This window comes from Pseudorca crassidens, chromosome 8 (genome assembly GCF_039906515.1).
Source record: "Pseudorca crassidens isolate mPseCra1 chromosome 8, mPseCra1.hap1, whole genome shotgun sequence".
NCBI lineage: Eukaryota > Metazoa > Chordata > Mammalia > Artiodactyla > Delphinidae > Pseudorca > Pseudorca crassidens.
The window spans coordinates 70,167,746-70,181,664 of NC_090303.1; the positions used below are offsets into that span (position 1 = coordinate 70,167,746).

At 40.2% G+C, this 13,919-nt stretch overlaps 1 protein-coding gene and 1 non-coding gene across 5 annotated transcripts in view; both read right to left on the minus strand.

Moving 5' to 3' along the window:
- The window catches only part of DOCK4 (dedicator of cytokinesis 4), a 481,211-nt gene that overhangs the window by 188,944 nt on the left and 278,348 nt on the right, over positions 1 to 13,919 (minus strand). The window lies entirely within an intron of this gene.
- On the minus strand, positions 8,982 to 9,088 carry LOC137229601 (U6 spliceosomal RNA). The gene has a single exon (XR_010945758.1). It is a non-coding gene; the product is annotated as a U6 spliceosomal RNA (small nuclear RNA).

The following is a 13,919-nucleotide window of genomic DNA, read 5'->3' on the forward strand; positions in this document are numbered from 1 at the left end:
CATGCATACATACAAAAGGTTCTATTATGGAGGAAAATGTACTTCCCTACCTCAGTTACTGAGTTCTGTTTACTAGAATTAATCAATGTTTACAACTTCTTGAGTATCCTATCACAGTTTTCCTCTTTTAATTGTGCTAACTGTTATAAAGAAGATAAACAAGAGACTGAGATAAAAATAATAAAGGCAAAGTGGTTATAGAAGGCATTTCTGAGAGAGTAACATTCAAGCTTGGAAACAGAAAAAAATGGCAATGCAAAAGATGGGGAGACGGGAGAGGGGAAAGATAGCAGAAGAGTTAGACATGGAGATCACCTTCCTCCCCACAGATACATCAGAAATACATCTACACGTGGAACAACGCCTACAGAACACCTACTGAACGCTGGAAGAAGACCTCAGACCTCCCAAAAGGCAAGAAACTCCCCACATACCAGAGTAGGGCAAAAAAAGAAAAACAGAGACAAAAGAATAGGGATGGGACCTGAACCAGTGGGAAGAAGCCATGAAGGAGGAAAGGTTTCCACACACTAGAAGCCCCTTCGCGGGCGGAGACTGCGGGTGGTGGAGGGGGGAAGCTTAAGAGCCGCGGAGGAGAGCACAGTCACAGGGGAGTGGAGGGCAAAGAGGAGAGATTTCCGCACAGAGGATCGGTGCTGACCAGCACTCACCAGCCCGAGAGGCTTGTCTGCTCACAGGCCAGGGTGGGTGGGGCTGGGAGCTGATGCTCCGGCTTCGGTCAGAGCGCAGGGAGAGGACTGGCGGCGTGAGCACAGCCTACAGGGGGTTAGTGCACCACGGCTAGCCAGGAGGGAGTCCGGGGAAAAGTATGGACCTGCCAAAGAGGCAAGAGACTTTTTCTTCCCTCTTTGTTTCCTGGTGCGAGAGGAGGGGATTAAGAGCGCTGCTTAAAGGAGCTCCAGAAACGGGCGCGAGCCGCGGCTAACAGCGCGAACCCCAGAGACGGGCATGAGATGCTAAGGCTGCTGCTGCCACCACCAAGAAGCCTGTGTGCGAGCATAGGTCACTCTCCACACCTCCCTTCTGGAGAGGCTGTACAGCCCGCCACTGCCAGGGTCCCGGGATCCGGGGACAACTCCTCCGGGAGAACGCACGGCGCGCCTCAGGTTGGTGCAATGTCACGCCGGCCTCTGCCGCCGCAGGCTCGCCCCGCACTCCGTGGCCCTCCCTCCCCGCGGCCTGAGTGACCCACAGTCCCCGAAGCAGCTGCTCCTTTAACCACGTCCTGCCTGAGCGAAGAACAAACTCCCTCTGACGACCTACACGCAGAGGCGGCGCCAAATCCAAAGCTGAACCCCGGGAGCTGTGCGAACAAAGAAGAGAAAGGGATATCTCTCCCAGCAGCCTCAGGAGCAGCGGATAAAATCTCCACAATCAACTTGATGTACCCTGCATCTGTGGAATACCTGAATAGACAACGAATCATCCCAAATTGAGGAGGTGGACACTGAGAGCAAGATTTATTATTTTTCCCCCTTTTCCTCTTTTTGTGAGTGTGTATGTGTATGCTTCTGTGTGAGATTTTGTCTGTATAGCTGTACTTTCACCATTTGTTGTAGGGTTCTATCCGTCCGCTTTTTTTTGTTGTTGTAGTTGTTTTTTTTTACTTAAAAAAATTTTTTTTCTTAATAATTATTTTTTAATTTTAATAACTTTATTTTACCTTACTTATTTTCTTTTATCCTCTTTCTTTCTTTCCTTCTTCCTTCCTTCCTTTCTTTCTTTCCTTCTTTCTTTCTACTTTTTCTCCCTTTTATTCTGAGCCATGTGGATGAAAGGCTCTTGGTGCTGCAGCCAGGAGTCAGTGCTGTGCCTCTGAGGTGGGAGAGCCAACTTCAAGACACTGGTCCACAAGAGACCTCCCAGCTCCACGTAATATCAGACGGTGAAAATCTCCCAGAGATTTCCATCTCAACACCAGCACCCAGCTTTACTGAACAACCAGCAAGCTACAGTGCTGGACACCCTATGCCAAAAAACTAGCAAGACAGGAACACAACGCCACCCATTAGCAGAGAGGCTGCCTAAAATCATAGTAAGTCCACAGACACCCCAAAACACACGACCAGACGTGGACCTGCCCACCAGAAAGACAAAATCCAGCCTCATGCACCAGAACACAGGCATTAGCCCCCTCCACCAGGAACCCTACACAACCCACTGAACCAACTTTAGCCACTGGGGACAGACACCAAAAACAACGGGAACAACGAACCTGCAGCCTGCAAAAAGGAGACCCCAAACACAGTAAGATAAGCAAAATGAGAAGACAGAAAAACACACAGCAGATGAAGGAGCAAGATAAAAACCCACGAGACCTAACAAATGTAGAGGAAATAGGCAGTCTACCTGAAAAAGAATTCAGAACAATGATAGTAAATATGATCCCAAATCTTGGAAATACAATAGAGAAAATACAAGAAACATTTAACAAGGACCTAGAAGAACTAAAGATGAAACAAGCACGATGAACAACACAATAAATGAAATTAAAAATACTCTAGAAGGGATCAACAGCAGAATAACTGAGGCAGAAGAACGGATAAGTGACCTGGAAGATAAAATAGTGGAAATAACTACTGCAGAGCAGAATAAAGAAAAAAGAATGAAAAGAACTGAGGACAGTCTCAGAGACCTCTGGGACAGCATTAAATGCACCAACATTCGAATTATAGGGGTTCCAGAAGAAGAAGAGAAAAAGAAAGGGACTGAGAAAATCTTTGAAGAGATTATAGTGGAAAACTTCCCTAATATGGGAAAGGAAATAGTTAATTAAGTCCAGTAAGCACAGAGAGTCCCATACAGGATAAATCCAAGGAGAAACACAGCAAGACACATATTAATCAAACTGTCAAAAATTAAATACAAAGAAAACATATTAAAAGCAGCAACAAATAACACACAAGGGAATAAATAACACACAAGGGAAAAACAACAAATAACACACAAGGGAATCCCCATAAGGTTAACAGCTGATCTTTCAGCAGAAACTCTGCAAGCCAGAAGGGACTGGCAGGACATATTTAAAATGATGAAGGAGAAAAACTTACCACCACGATTACTCTACCCAGCAAGGATATCATTCAGATTTGATGGAGAAATTAAAACCTTTACAGACAAGCAAAAGCTGAGAGAGTTCAGCACTACCAAAGCAGCTTTACAACAAATGCTAAAGGATCTTCCCTAGGCAAGAAACACAAGAGAAGGAAAGGGCCTATAATATCAAACCCAAAACAATTAAGAAAATGGGAAGAGGAACATACATATCAATAATAACCTTAAATGTAAATGGATTAAATGCCCCCACAAAAAGACGCAGACTGGCTGAATGGATACAAAAACAAGACCCATATATTTGCTGTCTACAAGAGACCCACTTCAGACCTAGAGAAACATACAGACTGAAAGTGAGGGGATGGAAAAAGATATTCCATGCAAAAGGAAACCAAAAGAAAGCTGGAGTAGCAATTCTCATATCAGACAAAATAGACGTTAAAATAAAGACTATTAGAAGAGACAAAGAAGGACACTACATAATAATCAAGGGATCAATCCAAGAAGAAGATATAACAATAGTAAATATTTATGCACCTAACATAGGAGCACCTCAATACATAAGGCAAATACTAACAGCCATAAAAGGGGAAATCAACAGTAACACATTCATAGTAGGGGACTTTAACACCCCACTTTCACCAATGGACAGATCATCCAAAAATGAAAATAAATAAGGAAACACGAGCTTTAAATGATACATTAAACAAGATGGACTTAATTGATATTTATAGGACATTCCATCCAAACACAAGAGAATACACATTTTTCTCAAGTGCTCATGGAACATTCCCCAGGACAGATCATATCTTGGGTCACAAATCAAGCCTTGGTAACCTTAAGAAAATTGAAATCATATCAAGTATCTTTTCCAACAACAATGCTATGAGACTAGATATCAATTACAGGAAAAGATCTGTAAAAAATACAAACACATGGAGGCTAAACAATACACTACTTATTAACGAAGTGATCACTGAAGAAATCAAACAGGAAATCAAAAAATACCTAGAAACAAATGACAATGGAGACACGACGATCCAAAACCTATGGGATGCAGAAAAAGCAGTTCTAAGAGGGAAGTTTATATCAATACAATCTTACCTTAAGTAACAGGAAACAGCTTGAATAAATAACCTAACCTTGCACCTAAAGCAATTAGAGAAAGAAGAAGAAAAAAACCCCAAAGTTAGCAGAAGGAAAGAAATCATAAAGATCAGATCAGAAATAAATGAAAAAGAAATGAAGGAAACGACAGGCAAGATCAATGAAATTAAAAGCTGGTTCTTTGAGAAGATAAACAAAATTGATAAACCATTAGCCAGACTCATCAAGAAAAAAAGGGAGAAGACCCAAATCAATAGAATTAGAAACGAAAAAGGAGAAGTAACAACTGACACAGCAGAAATACAAAAGATCATGAGAGATTACTACAAGCAACTCTATGCCAAGAAAATGGACAACCTGGGAGAAATGGACAAATTCTTAGAAATGCACAACCTGCCAAGACTGAATCAGGAAGAAATAGAAAATATGAACAGACCTATCAGAAGCACTGAAATTGAAACTGTGATTAAAAATCTTCCAACAAACAAAAGCCCAGGACCACATGGCTTCACAGGCGAATTCTATCAAACATTTAGAGAAGAGCTAACACCTATCCTTCTCAAATTCTTCCAAAATATAGCAGAGGGAGGAACACTCCCAAACTCATTCTACGAGGCCACCATCACCCTGATACCAAAACCAGACAAGGATGTCACAAAGAAAGAAAACTACGGGCCAATATCACTGATGAACATAGATGCAAAAATCCTCAACAAAATACTAGCAAACAGAATCCAACAGCACATTAAAAGGATCATACACCATGATCAAGTGGGGTTTTTTCCAGGAATGCAAGGATTCTTCAATATACGCAAATCAATTAATGTGATACACCAAATTAACAAACTGAAGCAGAAAAACCATATGGTCATCTCAATAGATGCAGAGAAAGCTTTAGACAAAATTCAACACCCATTTATGCTAAAAACCCTCCAGAAAGTAGGCATAGAGGGAATTTTCCTTAACATAATAAAGGCCATATATGACAAACCCACAGCCAACATGGTCCTCAATGGTGAAAAACTGAAAGCATTTCCACTAAGATCAGGAACAAAACAAGGTTGCCCACTCTTACCACTATTATTCAATATAGTTTTGGAAGTTTAGCCACAGCAATCAGAGAAGAAAAGGAAATAAAAGGAATCCAAATCAGAAAAGAACAAGTAAAGCTGTCACCGTTTACAGATGACATGATACTGTACATAGAGAATCCTAAAGATCTTACCAGAAAACTACTCGAGCTAATCAATGAATTTGGTAAAGTTGCAGGATACAAAATTAATGCACAGAAATCTCTGGCATTCCTATACACTAATGATGAAAAATCTGAAAGAGAAATTAAGGAAACACTCCCATTTACCATTGCAACAAAAAGAATAAAATATCTAGGAAGAAACCTACCTAAGGAGACAAATGACCTGTATGCAGAAAATTATAAGAAACTGATGAAAGAAATTAAAAATGATACAAATAGATGGAGAGATATACCATGTTCTTGGATTGGAAGAATCAACATTATGAAAATGACTCTACTACCCAAAGCAATCTACAGATTCAATGCAATCCCTATCAAACTACCACTGGCATTTTTCACAGAACTAGAACAAAAAATTTCATAATTTGTATGGAAACACAAAAGACCTCAAATAGCCAAAGCAGTCTTGAGAATGAAAAACGGAGCTGGGGGAATCATGCTCCCTGACTGCAGACTATACTACAAAGCTACAGTAATCAAGACAGTATGGTACTGGTATAAAAACAGAAATATAGATCAATGGAACAGGATAGAAAGCCCAGAGATAAACCTACGCACATATGGTCACCTTATCTTTGATAAAGGAGGCAGGATAGTACAGTGGAGAAAGGACACCCTCTTCAATAAGTGGTGCTGGGCAAACTGGACAGCTACATATAAAAGTATGAGATTAGATCACTCCCTAACACCATACACAAAAATAAGTTCAAAATGGATTAAAGACCTAAATGTAAGGCCAGAAACTATCAAACTCTTAGAGGAAAACATAGGCAGAACACTCTATGACATAAATCACAGCAAGATCCATTTTGACCCACCTCCTAGAGAAATGGAAATAAAAACAAAAATAAACAAATGGGACCTAATGAAACTGCAAAGCTTTTGCACAGCAAAGGAAACCATAAACAAGACCAAAAGGCAATCCTCAGAACGGGAGAAAATATTTGCAAATGAAGCAACTGACAAAGGATTAATGTCCAAAATTTACAAGCAGCTCATGCAGCTCAATAACAAAAACACAAACAACCCAATCCAAAAATGGGCAGAAGACCTAAATAGACATTTCTCCAAAGAAGATATACAGACTGCCAACAAACACATGAAAGGATGCTCAACATCACTAATCATTAGAGAAATGCAAATCAAAACTACAATGAGATATCATCCCACACCTGTCAGAATGGCCATCATCAAAAAATCTAGAAACAATAAATGCTGGAGAGGGTGTGGAGAAAAGGGAACACTCTTGCACTGCTGGTGGGAATGTGAATTGGTACAGCCACTATGGAGAACAGTATGGAGGTTCCTCAAAAAACTACAAATAGAACTACCATATGACCCAGCAATCCCACTACTGGGCATAAACCCTGAGAAAACCATAATTCAAAAAGAGTCATGTACCAAAATGTTCATTGCAGCTCTATTTACAATAGCCAGGAGATGGGAACAACCTAAGTGTCCATCATCGGATGAATGGATAAAGAAGATGTGGCACATATATACAATGGAATATTACTCAGCCATAAAAAGAAACGAAATTGAGCTATTTGTAATGAGGTGGGTGGACCCAGAGTCTGTCATACAGAGTGAAGTAAGTCAGAAAGAAAAAGACAAATACCATATGCTAACACATATGTATGGAATTTAAGAAAAAAAAATGTCATGAAGAACCTAGGGGTAAGACAGGAGTAAAGACACAGACCTACTAGAGAACGGACTTAGGATATGGGGAGGGGGAAGGGTAAGCTGTGACAAAGCGAGAGAGAGGCATGGACATATATACACTACCAAACGTAAAATAGGTAGCTAGTGGGAAGCAGCCGCATAGCACAGGGAGATCAGCTCGGTGCTTTGTGACCACCTAGAGGGGTGGGATAGGGAGGGTGGGAGGGAGGGAGACACAAGAGGGAAGAGATATGGGAACATATGTATATGTATAACTGATTCACTTTGTTATAAAGCAGAAACTAACACGCCATTGTAAAGCATTTATACTCCAATAAAGATGTAAAAAATAGGGCTTCCCTGGTGGCGCAGTGGTTGAGAGTCTGCCTGCCGATGCAGGGGACACGGGTTCATGCCCCGGTCCGGGAAGATCCCACATGCCACGGAGTGGCTGGGCCCGTGAGCCATGGCCGCTGAGCCTGTGTGTTAGGAGCCTCTGCTCTGCAGTGGGAGAGGCCACAACAGTGAGAGGCCCGCGTACCGCAAAAAAAAAAAAAAAAAAAAAAAAAAGTAAATAAATAAATAAATGAAAACAGTTTAGTAATGGATAAAAAAAAACATGGGGAGACGATGCACCAGGAAGAGAAAAGAGCCCGTGTAAAGGTCCTACAACAGCAAAGAGCTTGGGGTGATGGAGAAAGTGGAAGAAGGCCACTGTGTCTGAAGCAAGAGGAGTCAAATGAGGCTGGAGGGGAGGCAGGAAATATAAGCAGTAGTCACAGAAGCCATAATTAATTACTCTTATTCTAAATGCAACAAGAAGCCATTGGAGAATTTTAAGTAAAGGAAACATGATCCAATTTGTGTTTTAAGAAAGTATTCTTAGGGTTGCCTGGAGAATGGGATTGGAAAGAGGAAGAGTGAAACTGATGAGTCATTGAGCTTCTTGGATGTGTAGATTAACGTTTTCATCAAATTTGGAAAGTTTTTTGTCAATATTTAAAAAAATATGTTTCCTGCTCCTTTCTCTCTCTCCTTTCCTTCTGGTACTCTAATTTTATACATGTTGCTGTGCCTGGTGGGATTTTTCTGAGGTTCTGTTCATTTTTGTTTTCTTTCTTTTCTGAGAAAAAACACTTTTCCCCCCAAAATCTCCACTGTTTTCAAGAGTTCCTGTAGGCTTAAATTTCTGCAGACTCTATTTCAAATAAAATCATTTCCGTTCAGCAGAGCTTGTGAGTTTTCTCTCTTTATTCATGGCCTCTTCCCTGGGCCAAGTCTCTGACCCACCGCTCCAGAGCTGGAGGTGGGTCCATTCTTTAGAGTGACACCTCTGATTTATGAGCCAGTGCTAGGCTGGGCCAGTAACCTCTGGTCTCCTCCTGTGGAACCTCTACCCAGTATGTGAGCTGGGGCAAGGTCAACTGATGCCCCCATATTCTTGGCTTGCTATGTCTACGATGGAGCCCCTGCCCTATGAGTGGGGTGGGGTGGTAGAAGGGAGCCCCCAACCTCTTAGCCACTTTTGCTAGGAATTCAGCCTCTGCAACTCAGACCTAATGGAGATGAGAAACACTGGAGGCCTTCAGCTTTTGGTCAGATACAGTAGCCCTTGATTGAGAGCTGAGGGGAGAAGCAGCCCCATCTTCTTGGCCACAAGTGCCTAGAGGAGAACTTCCATCACACTGAGCAGGGGCAGGTGGGAGGGAGGAAGTGGGTTGTGACACAAGCGTCACCCACTCTCTCTGTTCTTATCAAGATTTGGTATTATTCTTTTTTGTTGTTTTTTACATCTTTATTGGAGTAAAATTGCTTTACAGTGGTGTGTTAGTTTCTGCTTTATAACACAGTGAATCAGCTATACATGTACATATATCCCCAAAATATGGAACGCTTCACGAATTTGCGTGTCATCCTTGTGCAGGGGCCATGCTAATCTTCTCTGTATCGTTCCAATTTTAGTGTATGTGCTGCCGAAACAAGCATAAGATTTAGTATTATTCTTGAATAAGTATTTCTTCATTTGCTGTATGCACTTAAAAAATTTTTCAGACTTTAATGCTTTTTAAAAATATGATCTTTGGGCTTCTCTGGTGGCGCAGTGGTTGAGAGTCCGCCTGCCGATGCAGGGGACACAGGTTCGTGCCCCGGTCCGGGAAGATCCCACATGCCGCGGAGCGTCTGGGCCCGTGAGCCATGGCTGCTGAGCCTGCGCGTCCGGAGCCTGTTTTCCACAACGGGAGAGGCCACAACGGTGAGAGGCCCGCGTACCGCAAAAAAAAAAAAAAAAAAAAGATCTTTACCAGTTACAGCTGTGCTAATTTTGAGCGGTTTCATGCAGCTCCTTGTGCTGCTGTTCTGGGGCAAAACTCTAAAAACATTATTTCTTGACAGTACTTGCATACTTTGTGGTTGGAAGGTAGGGGGCTAAGGGTAAAACGTAACTGCTAGGACTTCTAAACTTGAACCACAAAATTACTAACGTCGTGAGGTGTCAGCAAAACATCCTAAAGATGATATTATTAGAGTCTATCATAAATTCATCTTCAGTAAAATTTGTTCTTTTCTTAAATCCTAAGACCTCATTATTATCAGAGCAAGAATTTTTACTTCTATTGCCTTCTAGGTGCTTGATTTACAAAATCTGTCATCTGATTTTTGCTTTGGGTACTAGAATATTCTATATTGTGTCTATAAGGTAAGGTAATTGACTTCTAAAATAAAACACCAGAAGCATATATAACTTTCAGGGGTACATCCTGGCTGCATCAAACAGTAAAATCCTGAAGGGATGAGGTGAGGTGTTTATACAGGGAGGTCAGAGACAGGGTCTGAGGGTCTCTGGAACAGAGGGAAGAAAGGAAGCCAAATGTCTGTTAGGAGTGGTCCAAGTGAGACAAGACAGTTGGAAAATGAGTCAACTGAGGAAAACCCAGAAGCATTAGGAAGAGATGAGAGTGTAGAAATGGGCCAGGTTAGATGAAGAAATAAAGTGTGAGCTGTGACAGCACTCTAGGCCTACTGAAATGTGTGTTCATTATATGAAGGAGGGCACCAAGCTGCTCAAAGCCTCTCTCCAGCAGGACCAGATTACCCAAAGGACAAGTGTTCTTTAACATTTCTTTCTTTCTTTTTGGTTAAACAAAGGCATTTAAAATAATTCTTAAGGATCTGATCTAACAAACTAAGAACTGGGATATAAGAATGCATTTTATAGAGAATTACACAACTTTATGGATATGTTCCATGTCTCAATATATGTAAATGCAGCATCAGTTTACAAAGAACGAAGTTTTCCATCGCCAGAGGTTTTCCAATTATAAGCGTTCAAATGCAGGGAACATATGTGCTTTTTTAAAAAAAATACAGTTTGGCAGATAGCCTCAGAAGTGTTTTAGCCTAAAAAACATGTTTGGTGACTTACATGGTGTGACTAAGGCCATCCTCCCAGCATTGGCTTCCTCCTCCTTTTGTACAAAATCTCTATGATCTATGAACTCTGCAGCAAAGTCAAAAATTATAAACACTACCAGCATCATCACCTTCCCCATGATCATTTTAATAATGGAGTTAATCTTATTCGAACTTCTTTAAACTCCACTACCATTAAACTGTTTTCCACTAAATCTATGGCATAATTCTATATCATATATTAACACATATATGTGGAACCTTAAAAAATGGTATAGATGAACTGGTCTGCAAGGCAGAAATAGAAACACAGATGTAGAGAACAGACATATGGACACCAAAGGGGGAAAGTCGGGGCAGGGAGTGGGATGAATTGGGAGATAGGGATTGACATATATACAATAATATGTATAAAAGAGATAACTAATAAGAACCTGCTGTATAGCACAGGGAACTCTACTTCACTTTGTTGTACAGTAGAAACACAACATTGTAAAACAACTATACCCCAATAAAAGAAAAATTTTTTAAAAAGACCTTTAACATTTTCATATTGAAAACCTAGACACTTATGTAATTAATGGTGCTACTGCTCAGATTTGGAGATGGATCTCCTCTTACTGATGCACTTTAAAAGCCAATTTAAAGTTAAAAAAAAATTACTCTCCTTTCTAAAGAATCACACCTTGATTTCTGATTTTCAGCCAGTATTATTCAATTTGTGAATACGCCTATTGCTGACCATTTTAACTGTTTGATGAAATAAAAATTCATATTTTAAGGCAAGACAAGAAAACTTTAAATATAAAATTTTTCTCTGCCCTTTTGGGCTTCTGCCCTCCCCTCCATCTTGCACTTTGCATCTGCATTATGTGTTAACAAGACCTCCCCAATGGCAGAAATACCTGTTCAACCATGAAGATCAATTTTTCTTCTTCTGGTGCCAGCCATGTAACTCCTTAGAAGATAACATTCCCTTCTCAATCCTGTAAGGTACCCAACACTCGCCTTGTGTGTGTAGATATCTTTGGTGAATTTTATGTATAGTGCCAATATATTATTTCTTTTAAAGAGAGCAATTGGTGAAGAACAAACTGGTCAGACAACCTGGGCTGAACCTAAGTGAAATTCTTAGCTTAAATACTTACTAACGATCTTATTAATGTTACTAGCTATCCTACTTCTATTTTGTCTATTTCACAAGATTATTGTTTCTTGCATTACCAAATGCATGACTGAGCCTCAGATAAAATTAATGATGATTAGGAGACCTGAAACAATTGACTAAACATATAGTCCCATAAGATCAAGGAATGAAATAGTGTAACGATAGACATGGGAAGACGCAACAAGAGGGAACCATGTCTTGGACCACAACAGACTAGTAAGACAGGTGGTCAAGAGGATTTTTGCTACTGTTAACAGGACCTAGACCAGTAATAATACACTGAGTGGCCCATCAACAAAATCTTCGCCTTTCCTGGGAATGAGCATTCCTAGCACTGTGGGACAAACTGGTCATAAAATGCTCCCCAAACCTTGGTTGAAACTAAGACTGAAAGGGAAAGAATTATAAAATAAAGAATGTTGCCCACCATCCTGTTCTACAATAATCAGGTCATTAGCCACTGCAGTTGCTGACCTACAGCACAGGGTGAAGATAAAGATGAGGTACTCTGTGCGCTGGGAAAACTAGCAGAACTGGCCTTCACAGAGTTAGCTATTTTCAGGAGAAAATTTTATGAACCCAATTTCTTGCATCTTCCCATACTTAGAAAAGTACCGTTGACTAAGATATCATTACCTCAAGAGCAGCAGTAACCTTCTACCAAGATGCTTAATTGCATATACCCATTTGTCAACGGGGTATATGCAATATGTATAGTGCATATATATACTGATATATATATGTGTGTGTATATATATATAGTTAGATAGATAAATATGTAATATATCACTTACATACTGGCCTCTCCCTTTACCTCTTCAGAACAGTACTCAGAACTCTCTGAGAGACTGTCTCCTGGGTTATAATCCTCAGGTTGGCCCAAATAAAATTTTCCATTTCTTTTTTATTTTTTTTTAAGATTAGTATTTTTTAACATCTTTATTGGAGTATAATTGCTTTACATTGTTGTGTTAGTTGCGGCTGTATAATAAAGTGAATCAGCTATACACATACATATCCCCTCCCTCTTGCGTCTCCCTCCCACCCTCCCTATCCCACCCCTCTAGGTGGCCACAAAGCACCGAGCTGAACTCCCTGTGCTATGTGGCTACTTCCCATTAGCTATCTGGTTTACATTTGGTAATGTATATATGTCAATGCCACTCTCTGACTTCGTCCCAGCTTACCCTTCCCCTTCCCCATGTCCTCAAGTCCATTCTCTACGTCTGTGTCTTTATTCCTGTCCTGCCCCTATGTTCTTCAGAAACACTTTCTTTTTTTTTGATTCTATATATACATGTTAGCATACAGTATTTTTCTCTTTCTGACTTACTTCACTCTGTATGACAGACTCTAGGTCCATCCACCTCACTACAAATAATTCAATTTCGTTTCATTTTATGGCTGAGTAATATTCCATTGTATATATGTGCCACATCTTTTTTATTCATTCATCGGTAGATGGACATTTAAGTGCTGCAGTGAACATTGTGGTACATGTCTCTTTTTGAATTATGGTTTTCTCAGGGTATATGCCCAGTAGTGGGATTGCTGGATCATATGGTAGTTCTATTTTTAGTTTTTTAAGGAACCTCCATACTGTTCTCCAACAGTGGCTGTATCAATTTACATTCCCACCAACAGTGCAAGAGGGTTCCCTTTTCTCCACACCCTCTCCAGAATTTATTGTTTGTAGATTTTTTGATGATGGCCATTCTGACTGGTGTGAGGTGATTCCTCATTGTAGTTTCGATTTGCATTTCTCTAATGATTAGTGATGTTGAGCATCCTTTCTCATGTGTTTGTTGGCAATCTGTATATCTTCTTTGGAGAAATGTCTATTTAGGTCTTCTACCGATTTTTGGATTGGGTTGTTTGTTTTCTTCGATATTGAGCTTCATGAGCTGCTGGTATATTTTGGAGATTAATTCTTTGTCATTTGCTTCATTTGAAAATATTTCCTCCCATTCTGAGGGCTGTCTTTTCATCTTGTTTATGGTTTCCTTCACTGTGCAAAAGCTTTTAAGTTTCATTAGGTCCCATTTGTTTATTTTTGTTTTTATTTCCATTACTCTAGGAGGTGGGTCAAAAAGGATCCTGCTGTGATTTATGTCAAACAGTGTTCTGCCTATGTTTTCCTCTAAGAGTTTTATAGAGACTGGCCTTACATTTAAGTCCTTAATCTTATTTTTGTGTATGGTGTTAGGCAGTGTTCTAATTGCATTCTTTTACATGTAG